The sequence below is a fragment of the Chiloscyllium plagiosum genome, chromosome 14 (assembly GCF_004010195.1).
Source record: "Chiloscyllium plagiosum isolate BGI_BamShark_2017 chromosome 14, ASM401019v2, whole genome shotgun sequence".
In the NCBI taxonomy this organism is placed as follows: domain Eukaryota; kingdom Metazoa; phylum Chordata; class Chondrichthyes; order Orectolobiformes; family Hemiscylliidae; genus Chiloscyllium; species Chiloscyllium plagiosum.
The window spans coordinates 75,571,760-75,585,872 of NC_057723.1; the positions used below are offsets into that span (position 1 = coordinate 75,571,760).

The window sequence follows — 14,113 nt, forward strand, 5'->3', positions numbered from 1 at the left end:
GCAAAATCTCATTTGATGTTCACTCACTGCAGTGTGTGTTCCCTAAAAGACGAACAATGCTGCCCTGACAATGAACTATCACCTCCATCCCTCCCCCCGCAGTGAGTTGGGGTTCGACTAAAAGAAACAGAGAAACCAAAACACAAAAGCGTGCAATTTTAGGGGCAAGTTTTAAAGGGGTGTCATTGACATGAAATAAAAAGCCCCTCGTGAATGAATGAGGAGAAAGACTTGCAGTCACACCATATAATGATGTTCCAAAATGCACTTGTACAGGGGCAGTGCGAGTGTGCGTTGGTGCGAGTGTGAGAGTAAACAATTCACATTTCTATTCACAAACGGAGAAAAAACCCAGAAATTTCTGGAAAAGCTCAGCAGGACAGGCAGCATCTGTGGAGAGAAATCACAGTTAACGTTTCAGGTTGAGTGACCCTTCCTCAGAAGTCACTGGATCCCGAAACGTTACCTCTTATTTCTCTCCTCAGATGTTACCAGGCAGGGTTGGAGGGCTTGAGCTATAGCGAGAGGCTGACTAGGTTGGGGCTGTTTTCCCTGGAGCATCGGAGGCTGAGGGGGGACCTTATAGATGTTTATAAAATTATGAGGGGGATAGGTAAGATAAATAGACAAAGTCTTTTCCCTGGGATCGGGGAGTCTAGAACTAGAGGGCATAGGTTTAGGGTGAGAGGGGAAAGATATAAAAGAGACCTAAGGGGCATTCCATAAACGTACCACGCAGGGGGTGGTACGTGTATGGAATGAGCTGCCAGAGGAAGTGGTGGAGGCTGGTACAATTACAACATTTAAACAGCATCTGGAAGGGTTCATGAATAGGAAGAATTTAGAGGGATGTGGGCCAAATGTTGGAAAATGGGACTAGATTAATTTAGGATATCTGGTTGGCATGGACGAGTTGGAGGGAAGGGTCTATACAACTCTATGATTCTATGACTGGCTGAGCTTTTCAAACAATTTCTATTTTTGTTTCTGATTTGCAGCATCTGCAGTTCTTTCAGTTTTCATTTAACAGTTTTGTCAAAGATGGGTTTGCAATTCTGCATGATACAGAGCGCTTCAGTTTTTCTCAAAAGGGTGACTCCTTCGTTTATGCAGAAGAAGACCTCCTGGCAACAGTAGTTGCTATCTTAACAACGACACCACCAGTGAGTACACCGTCCGATTTGAATCTTGTGGCTGGGTCACTGTGCACTGCCAGATGTCAGCAGCTCCAGCTACATGCACTTACTGATGAAATAGTGACCCCATCCTCATGTCCTATCTCCCATTTTCACACTGGATGTGGAAGCTCAATATCCCAGAAGAGGAAATATCCCACAACAATTAGTGAGAAGCATTGCTGGAATCACTAGAGAGTGTGAGGGTTTATTCGTTTTAACAGCGGGAGAAACAGGGAGTACAAACTTTCTCTTAAAGCTTTAGAATCTGCCCTTCTATAGTGTTTTCCAGCTGTAGAACAAAGAACAATACGTCAAGGAACAGCCCTCCAAGCCCGCGCCAACCCATTTTACCCTTCCACACTAAAACTGTCTTCACTCACAGGATCCATACCCCTCTATTCCCTTCCTATTCATGTATGTTTAGAAATTATTAAACAACTTATGCTCTTTTCAACTAACAGTTCAGGCTTTCAAAGACAGGCTGAAATAGAATCGCAATTAAGCTATTTACAGATACAAAACAGAATTTAACATGCAGATCTAGACATGTGACCAAACAATGTGTACCTTGATCTCATTTCATTTTATTGATGCCCTTATCATGGATAACAGAGATGTCAAGTACTAAGAAAAAATGTTGCCAAAGCTTTCTTTCTCTCCAAAAGACTTATAGAACATAGAATAGTACAGCACAGGAACAGGCCATTTGGCCCACAATGCTGTGCTTGAACATGACGCCAAATTTAACTAATCCCTTCTGCCTACCCTTGGCCCATATCCCCCCCATTCCTTGCATTTTAATGTGCTTATCTAAAAACCACTTAAACACCTCCACCACCATGACCCTGGCAGCGCGTTACCGACTCCTACCACTACTTTTTGTCAGAATTTGTACGATTTATCAATATACCAGAAGATGATTGTGAGCAGAAATTGTGCAACAAAGATCACTCCAGAATGGGGATGTAGGGGGTGGAGACAGTGATGCAGAACACTGGAAGAAAAATACAACAGACAAGTATTGTATTTTCATGGTCATTAGTCTAGGGCTTCTCCTCCACACAGATAGGGAGGTGCTGTATCTCTGAATACATCCAAGCCACTGGAATTCATAGCCCCACATTACAAAAGTCCAAAAGCACTTGTAGCTTTCAATCAAATGGTGAAATAGATGGCACCCGACTCTAAAACAAGTCAGTCATGCATCTCATAATCTTGTAATGGTAGCCTTCCTGAGGGTACACAATGCTCATTCCTGGCCTTAGCTCATTATGATCTTGTGCTATAAATTCTGTGTCTTATTATTGTGCCCCACAAGGTACCTGATAAAAGAGCAGCGCTCTGAAAGCTAGTGGTTCCAAATAGACCTGTTGGACTATAACCTGGCGCTGTGTGATTTTTAACTTTGCTCACAAAGGAAGGTTAGGCCTATGTTGAAACTTTATTGCTGGAACAGCACAGCAGGTCAGGCAGCATCCAGGGAACAGGAGATTCGACGTTTCGGGCACAGGCCCTTCTTCAGGAATAGGTTAGGCCTATACCTACTGGAATTTAGAACAATGAAAGGTGACCTTATTGAAACAATCAGGTTCATGAGGGGACTGGGGAGATGGCTAGGAGAAGTTTTCTCTTGTTGGGGACGCTGAACATCGACGACAATGTTTATAAGTAAGAGGTCTCCCTTTTAGGGCAGGGATAAGGCATTGTTTTCTCTCTGTCTCAGAGGCTTGCTACTACGTGGAATGGAAGATGGTGTGGGTTGTGTGATCAAATTTACTCATGGCTCAATTAGATAGATTTTTGACAGACAAGGGAACCGAGGCATATGGGGAACAGATAGGAAAATGGTCATGAGACCACAATCAAATCAACAACGATTTTATTGAACGGTGGAGCAGGTTTAATGGCCAAATGGCTCCACTCCCAAGTTGTATGGCCATGTCAACAGACAGAGTAAAATAGAAGGTGATCCTTTTCTTTAAATGCTTTTGTTTTCAAAAATTAAAAGCATTCGGGCTTTAACTGCTTACTTTGACAATCTTGGAGGTCTCCTGGAGAGCTTGACAGTCCCAGTGAGTTGTTATGGACCAGACCAAACCCCTTCATGGAGATAGCCTAGACCCTAACTTTTACCTTATTTAAAGGCAGGTGTAAGGTGCTGTGTTACAGATTAGATTAGATTAGATTAGATGTAAGTGGGAAAAGTGGCCAGAAATCATCATACCCAGATTAGCATGGCCAATTCACCTGACCTGCACATCTTTGGGACTGTGGGAGGAAACCGGAGCACCCAGAGGAAACCCACGCAGACACGGGGAGAACGTGCAAACTCCACACAGTCAGTCACCTGAGGCGGGAACTAAACCCGGGTCTCTTGCGCTGTGAGGCAGCAGCGCTAACCACTGTGCCACCGTGCTGCCCATAATGTGATTCAATTTGACTTTACACCACAGTTAAAATACAAACAAAAAAAAAATGAATTGGCATAACTTTAACTTGATCGAAATACTTGGTAAAATAATATATTATTGCTACTCATCAACTGTCCCAGAACAGGAGCATTCCATAAGCACACCCTTGGTAAAGGCAAATTCAGCAAAACAGGTTTCCCTCACTTGTGATCTTCACCAGTCATAGAGAAAGGAGAAAATGAAAGAATGAATCTAGCAGTAGAGACAGAACTCAATTTTTTTCCCAGTAGCAGAGAGGGAGCTTTATCCAGCAGCTTTAACTCCAACCACCCTCACTTCAACAGCTGAAAGCACAATCTAATACCCCTTGGTCTGTGTGAACCTGATTCCACCCACTCATGCTTCTTTTGTCTACTTTTAAAAAAAAGGCCAAAGTTATTTATTCTTCTTTCCATGGAGTAGACACCTCGGCATCAGATTTACAATACACCCCTTCAACAGAAACAAAGCAGACAAATTCATCTTCAAGGCACATATCGTCACAGAATTCAAGCACGTTTTTGCACAAAAACACATCCACTTTTAATAATCTCACACAGTCCCTGACCTCTCCTAAAGGGGTATCTCAACTCTTTCCAAGAGACTGCTGAACCTTTCCCAAAGGACAGCTTACCTCTTCCACCAAATGTGCACCATTACCAAATTCAAAGGAGTGCCACACTTCTTCATGATGGTGCCTCAGCTTTCTGAGTGTGTCTGTCAAATTCAGAACTGCTCTAATCTGCACAGTGTGGGCTTATTTCACCCTAACACGCAAAGGTGGAAGCCACTGCTGCCATTAGTGACCAGCTGCCTCTGAGAGCGATGTATACAAGAATCCCAATCCTACTCTCTGAAAATGGGAAGTGCTATGTTTGGGCCTGGGTATGATGATTTCTGGCCACTTTTCCCACTTACATCACAGCTGAAAGGCTCTCCATTCCAAATTTCCTGAGGTGGAAAAATCACTCTCTGAATACTCTGCCCACAGATTCCTTCTCCCACTTGCTCTCCTCCTCCTCCTCCTCCTCCTCCTCCCAGGAGCTTCTCCCTGTCTGTTTCACCGCTATGCTACAATTCAATACAAAGTGGTCTGAGCAGAAACCTCCAAGGCTGAGCCTTCCCCATGGGTCACAGGAACTCACCAACTGTCCAAACCACCAAAGATTTTGACTGGCCCAGCAAGTGTCAAGAGAAATCAATCAGCTGCTCAAACAGCAGTATGGGAGTCAATTGGTCTCACTCACTTCTTGACATTGTGAACACTACCTACTCTGTGTGATTCTGACATACAAACCCTGAACACTTGCTACTTACACACTCACTACCTTGGGATGAAGCTGTTCCTTTATCATGGTTATGTTGTCCTTGTTTCTTTCGGCGAGGTCATAAACGATACAGACTCCAAAAAGTCTAAGTTGAAGGGTTTTAGGCCAGTTTGATTATAGCCAGCAGATACTGCCCCGGGAAACAGGCTTTTAAGTTTAAAAAAAACCCCACTTGTACAATGAAAGGGGAGTGGCCAGTTCTCCCAGCTCGGCTTTACTCTGGTTTGGTTTGGTTTTCACACAGCAGAGTTAAAACCATCAGCTGGACTCACAGAAGCAGGTCCAGGCTGGTACTCTCTCTGTGACTTCTCTCTTTTAAGAAGCCGTGTTTGATTTTACTTTTTTGTGCTGAGGGATATTTATGGGGATTTTTGCAAGCATTGGAAAAGCATCATTAAGTTGGGATAATCTCTTGGGTCTTCGAATAGGTTAAGTTATTCTGTTTTCTGTTCTCTTCTGTTTATGTTTCATTTGGTAATCTTGTAAATAAATTCTGTTTTGTTTAAAACTGAGTGGTTTGATCAGCTGCATCCCTCCTGGAACATCTGCGTTGCACCCACTTAAAACAACTTGCAAAGTTAGGGTCTGGGTTACTTTCTTGAAATGTTTTGAGGGGGTTTGGCCTGGTCGATAGCAACCTGCACCCTCCACAGGATGGATCTGGCACTGCTGTACCAAACATGTGCATGCAGACTGCAGATGCTGTTTAGGAACCAAGAAAAGCTTCTGTCAGTGCCAAACCAGAGACGCTAAGGAGCCCTGTTTTGTGGCTTTTATCTTGGCTGTAACTTTCCGCAGATGTGGTTAGCTATTTGTGACCGCAATCCTGGCTGACAGGTGAAAGCCTCAAGTTTGCATTCTGTCCCACAGTCACATACCAGCTGTACTACGGAGATGAACGCTTTCTGATCGAATCACCACTTTTTACACTGGTCCTTTAGTGTTTCCAAATTGTCCAGCAGCAAGCGTTCCATGAGGGTGAGGGTTTTCACTGAGAGAGCTGTTGGAAGGTCATTGGTGTTTCTATTCTTAGAGTCATAGAGGTCTACAGCATGGAACAGGCCCTTCGGCCCAACTCGCCCATGTCACCTAGATTTCACAATTTAAACTAGCCCCATTTGCCTGCATTTGGTCCATATCCCTCCATACCTATCCCGACGATGTACCTGTCTAAATGTTTCTTAAAAGTCTAAATTGTACTCACTTCCCCCACCACCTCTGGCAGCTCATTCCAGACACTCACCACCCCCTGCATGAAACAATTGCCCCTTTGGATCCTTTTGTATCTCTCCCCTCTCACCTTAAACCTGTGACCTCTAGTTTTAGACACCCCTACCACCGGGAAAGGCTGCTGGCTATCGACCTTATCTCTGCCTCTCAAGATTTTATGGACCGCTCTGAGGTCACCCCTCAGTCTCCTACGCTCCAGGAGAAAATATCCCAGCCTATCCAACCTCTCCTTACAACTCAAACCTTCCAGGTAGCATCCTAGTAAATCTTCTCTGCACTCTTTCTAGTTTAATAATATCCTTTCCATTTGACTGGGCAGATGGAATGGAAGTATTAAAAAAAATGATGGGGTCAAGATTAAACTCTGCTGTTGAGCCCAATGTTCACCTGTTATCTGTGGTACGAGATGCACATGGGACTAGGTGAGTGTGGCTGTTAAAAGTGCAATATTGGTTTGTAGTGTACAATTCTAGTTTTCTTAACAGGATGTTCCTCCACGCTATATTAGGTACTTCAATCATGTTTCTACAAACTGGTGCTGTTTGTAACCCTATGTTGCTAGCCAGATTTGATATGCACATTGAGAGGAATTACCTGGTTATCAGTGTTCTGTCTAGCTCAAAACTAAAAACAACCCAGAAGTACCCGTACAGAGGCCAGTATCCCATCAACATGTCACCCTTTATTTACTTGTGCACAATACGCTGGCTGTGACTCCTATCTGACTCCTAGCCAGATAGGAGTCTGTCCTTCAAACTGAGGAGATTCTACTCTCCTAGTCGTATGCTTTACTTTTGTTTCTCTTCCAAAATCATAATTCTTTTCACAAAATACAAGGAATTGTGACGTTATTGACAATTGCATCATGAGTTGGATGAAGCTTGCCTGCATTTCCTGCATAGGAATTTCAACCTGGGGCCCACTCATGGGGCTGTTGGCCTACATATGGGGCTGTTGGCCTACACATGGGGCTGTTGGCCTACACACGGGGCTGTTGGCCCACACATAGGGCTATTGGCCTACACACGGGGCTGTTGGCCTACACACGGGGCTGTCGGCCTACACACGGGGCTGTCAGCCTACACACGGGGCTATTGGCCTACACACGGGGTTGTCGGCCTACACACGGGGCTATTGGCCTACACACGGGGCTATTGGCCTACACTCGGGGCTGTCGGCCTACACACGGGGCTATTGGCCTACACATGGGGCTGTCGGCCTACACACGGGGCTGTTGGCCCACACACGGGGCTATTGGCCTACACATGGGGCTGTTGGCCTACACACGGGGCTATTGGCCTACACTCGGGGCTGTCGGCCTACACACGGGGCTATTGGCCTACACATGGGGCTGTCGGCATACATATGGGGCTGTTGGCCTACACACGGGGCTGTCGGCCTACACACTGTGCTGTCGGCCCACACATGGGGCTTTTGGCCTACAAACTGGGCTATTGGCCTACACATGGGGCTGTCGGCATACCCATGGGGCTGTTGGCCCACATACAGGGCTATTGGCCTACACACAGGGCTGTCGGCCTACACACAGGGCTATTGGCATACACACGGGGCTATTGGCATACACACAGGGCTGTTGGCCCACACATGGGGTTATTGGCCTACACATGGGGCTGTTGGCCTACACACGGAGCTATTGGCCTACACACGGGGCTGTTGGCCTACACACGGGGCTGTCGGCCTACACACGGGGCTGTCGGCATACCGATGGGGCTTTCAGCCTACACACGGGGCTGTCGGCCCACACACGGGGCTGTTGGCCTACACGCGGGGCTATTGGCCTACACATGGGGCTGTCGGCATACCCATGGGGTTTTCAACCTAGACACTAGGCTGTTGGGGTACACATTGGGCTTTTGGCCTATACACGTGGCTTTCAAACTACATACAGTGCTGTCGGTCTACACACGGGGCTTTCGGTCTACACATGGCGCTGTCAGTCTACACACAGAGCTGTTGGCCTATGCATGAGACTTTCCACCTACACACAGAACTTATACACAAAGGTGCAGTCTGGGGCCTACACATTGGAGCACCATTACAGAGGCTGGGCCTTTACTCATGAGTACACAGTGCAGTGGTCAGCCAACTCGGAGTCAGTCCCCTGAACTGAGGAGATTCTAAATCTCCTTGTTACATTGGTCAGCCAGGGATTTCCTGAATGGTCTGGGTTAACAACCCCGATCAAGGATCTGATGTTCAACAAGATGCACCTGGTTCCAATCACTACAAAGCCTTAAGGAAGAATGGCAAGACTCCTCAGAATAGCACATTTCCCAGGCCCCTGCACACACAACCTTGATATCAGCTGGTAAAATATCTGAATCAGCAGCTGTTTCCCCCAGTTTCAGGATAATGACAGTTGCTCACTGCCATACTGGTGGGCCAAGAGACACGCTGGCCAGTTCCATGCGTGTTCAACATATTTCTTGGGAGCTGACCCTGATACGGTAACGGCAAGATTCAAGACCACTTCCGCTCCACAGTCTTTCGTACACATACCATTGGCAGTCGGTCAAGAAGTGGAGCGTGGGAGGTGGGGACAATCTGGGTGGCAATGGCTTCAGCTGTGATGTGCACGGCTCTACTTTGTAATGGAGACATCTCCAGACTTGCCCACTTGAGTAGGCGAGAGCTACACATGGCTAGTGCACACGGCCTCCCCATCCCACAGGAATCAGTGACTCCAAGTGTGTGGGAGCCACAGTAGAGTTACCTGCTACCTCCCACCTGGAACTGTGCACTACAAACCAACATTGCTCTGACCTTACACCTCACACTGCACATCAAGCAATCAGCAACCAATGTGGGATTTTCAGCAGAAAAGTTCTTCACCCTGAACACTGTAGGAGGGTGACAGACTTTTAGTTTGTTGCAAACAGGGGAATACATTAAACTGCATTTACATGCCAGCATTTCAGCCATCTCTGGGAAACTTAAAACAGCTCTGGTTTGTAATGATGTGTTGAAAGAGACCAATGTTAATGAGGAAAAAAAACAAGGAAGATTGCAGAATTGATAGGATATTCTTTTGTTAAATGCTTCAACATGGTCAAGAATAACATGCTGATGTGCTCCTATTCCAGTGAAATGGCACATTTGAGGTTTCCAATGACGTTGCTCTCCGCTGGCTCAGCCCCTTTCGAGAGTGCAGGAATCTGAGAGTTAATCTTGTCACGCCTGTGACTCTGAACGGTGTCTTAGCCAAACCGTGTCTCTCCGGCTGCTGCCCGTGATTGACAGGTCCCTCTCTGTGTGGTTTACCCCATTCGCTGCCACCTTAGAGCTTGGGCTTAAACATAGCCCGTGACTCTGGCCGATGGAACATGCTAATGTTTCAATGCAATGATGGACGATGTTTCACGGACTGCAGCAACTGGCGTTGCATTGTGTTTTACAACAAACATCCTTCATCCAAAACCCCTGGCAAACCATGTCATTCAGATTGGCGTCACCACATTATGTGCGGTGGAATTGTGATGAACATATTCAGATCTGCTAAGCATTTTCAGTTGGACCAAGCTGTGAAAATTGAGTTCTTGGGAATTGTTCTGACCCTAAGTTTGTGCTGGATATGAATGCCCTTCGCTTATTATGTCCTACCGACTAAACAACAAAAAGGCAGTGTGATTGCGACAGTAAACAGATGTACAAATAATCATCTGTGAGTCCTTGGTATGACACAGTATACATCCCTCCTCATTCTCCAGCACACCCTGAGTGAATGTTGAAGTGAGATGATGGCTGACTGCTTCAACAAGTTAAAACAAAGCAGGACACGAGGCTCAAATGAGTTTTGTCACCAGAAATGGCTGGCCAAATTGCCAGACCTTGATTACCATCGTTAGAGAGAGATGGGAAATGTTAATCGTGAATAGAGTTACAGAAAGGAACTAATATGAAATCAAACTTGAGAGTGATCCAACGGGGTAACGTATGCTGGAACGTATGCTGGAAATCTGAAATAAACACAAAGCATGCTGGAGAAGCTCAGCATTGGTGGAGAGGGAAAAAGAGTTAATGTTTTGAGTCCAGTCTGAGTTTTTCCAGCATTCTAAGCCATAGACACAAAGAGTTTTAGAGATGTACAGCACGGAAATAGACACTTTGGTCTGACTCATTTGTGTCGACCAGATATCTTAACCTAATCTAGTCTCATTTGCCAACATTTGACCCAAATCTCTATAAACCCTTCTTATTCATATACCGATCCAGATGACTCTTAAATGTTGTAATTGTACCAGCCTCCTCTGGCAGCTCATTCCATCCACACATCACCCTCTGCATGAAAAAGTTACTCCTTAGTTTTCTTTTAAATCTTTCCTTTCTCACCTAAACCTATGCACTCTTGTTTTGGACTCCCCTATCCTGTGGAAAAGACCTTGTCTATTTACCCTATCTATGCCCCTCATGATTTTATAAACTTATATAAGGTCACCACTCAGCCTCCAATGTTCCTCGGATGCTATCTGACCTGCTGTGCTTTTCCAGCACCACTCTAATCTAGCCCCTGTATGTTAGAGAAGGTCAGCATAGATACAGGACAAGGAATCACACTGGATCCCTGGATAGCTTTGCCCTTGAGACAAAGGCAACTTGGCCAATTTGTATTTTATTTTCTAGCTTGTCAGAAAATACAAACATCCCAAGTTTAGGAATGGTGGCTTTCAGTGTGGTCTGCAGGTATGAATGGGGGGAGTTTTTAAATGCACAGCCTGCTGATTAGTTGCTGCCACTGGTGTCTTCAGGAAGCAGTTAATGGCAGAAAAGAAAGCTCAAAGTTATAGCTCACGTCAGGTAACGGTAGCACCGGCCAGTCAACCTGGTGAGACCGATGCATGGAGTGAGGCACCTTTTTCTAGAAGGAGCGTTCCTCCTCTCTCTCCTCCTACTCTTACAGTTGGAGTTATATAGCACAGAAGGCACACTTTGGCTTATTGAGTCTGCACTGACCTACCAACACTCTTCCTACTTTCCAGAACTTGGCCCATAGCCTTGAATGTTATGACATTTCAAGTGCTCAGCCATGTACTTTATAATGGCTATGAGGTTTCTTGCCTCTACCACACTCCCAGGCAGTGCATTCCAGACACTACTATCTTTCAGGTGAAAAACCTTTCCCTGAAATTCCCTCCAAACCTCCGGCCCTTCACCTTAAAAGTATGCTCCCTCATGAGTGACCCTTCAACAAAGGGGAATAGCTTCTTTCTATCTAGCCCATCCATGCCCCACATTCAGGTCCCCTCTCAATCTTCTCTGTTCTAAAGAAAACAACCTGAGCTTATCCATCCTCTCTTCATAGCTTAAAATTCTCCATTCTTCATTCTCCTCTCCACCCCCTTCAGTACAATCATATCCTTCCTAGAGTGTGGTGATCAGAACTGTACTCAGTACTCCAGCTGTGAACTAACCAAATAACTTCCTTGCTCTTTTAATCTATGGCACAACTGGTAAAAGCAAGTGGCCCATATTCCATCTCAACTCTCCTGTTCTACTGCCATCAGGGATCTGTGGACAAACACCTCAAGATTCCTCTGTTCCTCTGAGCTTCCTAGTGTTTTGCCATTCATTGAGTACTCCCTTGTCTTGTTAGCTCTTCCAAAGTGCATTTCCTCACACCTTTCAGGGTTAAATCTCATCTGCCACTGATCTAGCCATCTGATCAACCTGCCTCTATTTTCCTGGCACTTAAGATGTTTCTCCTTACTATGAACGATGCAGCTAATCTTTCTGTCGTTTGAAACACACTTACCATCCCCACTCCCCTTGGCCAACACAGTCATCCGTATTGTTTATGTATGCCATGAACAATAGGCGACCCAGCATTGGTAGCACTGGCCTCTAATAATGCAAACAACCCTTCTACCATCACTCTCTGTCTCCTCACAATTTTGGATCCATCTCACCCTTTTGAAACCCCTTGCACATTTACCTTCTTTCTTCAAGTTGGTCAAATATAAGTTGAATGTCGAATGAATAAGTGTGGTCTCACACTGTATTCAGTCTAGTAGATAAACGCCATCAGCAACACCCAATGCACAGCTACTAAAAAGACCATCTGACTCACCTTTCAATTCAAGAAGACTCTTTGAACACAACGCCAAAGAATTCATTTTCTCCTTTGATCTGACTGCATGCTAACTGATTTGCAGCCTGGTGTTTTGGTCTTATTGTTTGACTTACATACTTTAGGAACTCATTTATTTCCAAGCGGTTTCCATTGCTGTTCAGTCAAAGGTAGAGTTGATACAAGATTTGGGAAAAACTGCGATTCAATCCACATCTGCAAGATACAAGGCTGATCTGAGGGAAACAGCCTGTTGTGTGCCTGATTCCCTAAGATTTACAACTTCAAAAGGCCAAGGAAGCCAGCTACTCTCTTGAAAACATGCCAGTAAAGCATCCCCATTTCAGTCAACATGACAGCATATCAATGAGCTATTTCCTTGTTTCCTTCTGAACAAAGCTATGCAGGGAATTTGTTTAGCTCAGTTGGCTGGATGGTTGGTTTACAGAACAGTGTGATACTAATAGTGTGGGTTTAATTCCCATCACTGGTTTGAGTTTACCATGAAGGACTTTCTTTCTCAACCTCTTCCCTCGCCTGAGGTCTGGTGGCCCTCAGGATAAATTACCAGCAGTTGCTTCTCTCTCTAATGAGAGAGCAAGCCCTATGCTCTGGTAAAATTATGGTGACACACATGAACTGAATAGGTAAAAACAAGGACTGCAGATGCTGGAAACCAGAGTCTAGATTAGAGTGGTGCTGGAAAAGCACAGCAGGTCAGGCAGCATCCGAGGAGCAGGATGAACTGAATAGTCCTGAGTGGAACAGACTGTTATGAAGAAGGGTCACTCTGTTTTCTCTCCACAGATATGGCCAGAAAACCTCTGTTCTTGTTTCTGATTTTCAGCATTCATAGTACTTCAGCTTTTATTTGATGCATATTTTCACTTCCTTTATTTTTGGACCGTGAACTTAAAAGACAGGATACTGTTCTAAACCAAAGAGACTGTGCAAAGAGACAGCTTCACTTTTAAAAATCATTTGAGGGGGGCACATTGAGAGTTGAATAAAATGCCTTTTTTTTTTGCTTGAATGGTGGGGACAAAAGTAGATGCCACAAAGCTATTGTGTTTGGAAATAGACAACAACTGCTTAATGAGAACATTCTGATTGGTTCCTGACCAGGTAACCAATGTTTGTGTGGAGGCTCGTGCAGACTTGGCCCGCAAACAGAACTATCAAAAATTCATGACCTTTCTTTTTATCCCATTGGGATGTACGACAAAATCTCAATAATAGCTAGTTGCCTTCCATACACGTCCATTGACAGTCAAAGGATGGATTCTCAAGCAGTGAATGAAAATGCGATACAAACAACATGGCGTCAACATCCAAGAACTAAATAGGAATTGAAAAGAAGGGGGAGAAAAAGCAACTCATCACATCCGGTGTTTCAGACTGGTGCTACTGAACTGTGTTTCCCCAATCTTTTACTTTTTCACTCTTAATACCCATGTTTGTCAGGCATGACCTCTCTTTACTAAATCCATGTTGACTTGTTCTAATCAGACTCTGCTCTTCCAAGAATTTAGAAACCTCATCCTTAATGATGGATTCTCGAATTTTACCAACAACCGAGGTTAAGCTGATTGGCCTATAATTTTCCATCTTTTGCCTTGATCCTTTCTTGAACAAGGGGGTTACAACAGCCATCTTCCAATCATCCGGGACCTTTCCTGATTCCAGTGACTCTTGAAAGATCTCAACCAATGCCTCTGCTATTTCCTCAGCCACCTCCCTCAGAACTTTAGGGTGTATTCCATCGGGGCCAGGAGATTTATCAATTTTAAGACTTTTTAACTTTTCTAGCACTATCTCTTTCGTAATGGCAACCATACTCAA

The 14,113-nt window shown here is 44.9% G+C and overlaps 1 protein-coding gene across 1 annotated transcript in view; it reads right to left on the reverse strand.

The window, feature by feature from the left end:
* The window catches only part of LOC122556810 (slit homolog 3 protein-like), a 654,707-nt gene that overhangs the window by 242,823 nt on the left and 397,771 nt on the right, over positions 1-14,113 (reverse strand). The window lies entirely within an intron of this gene.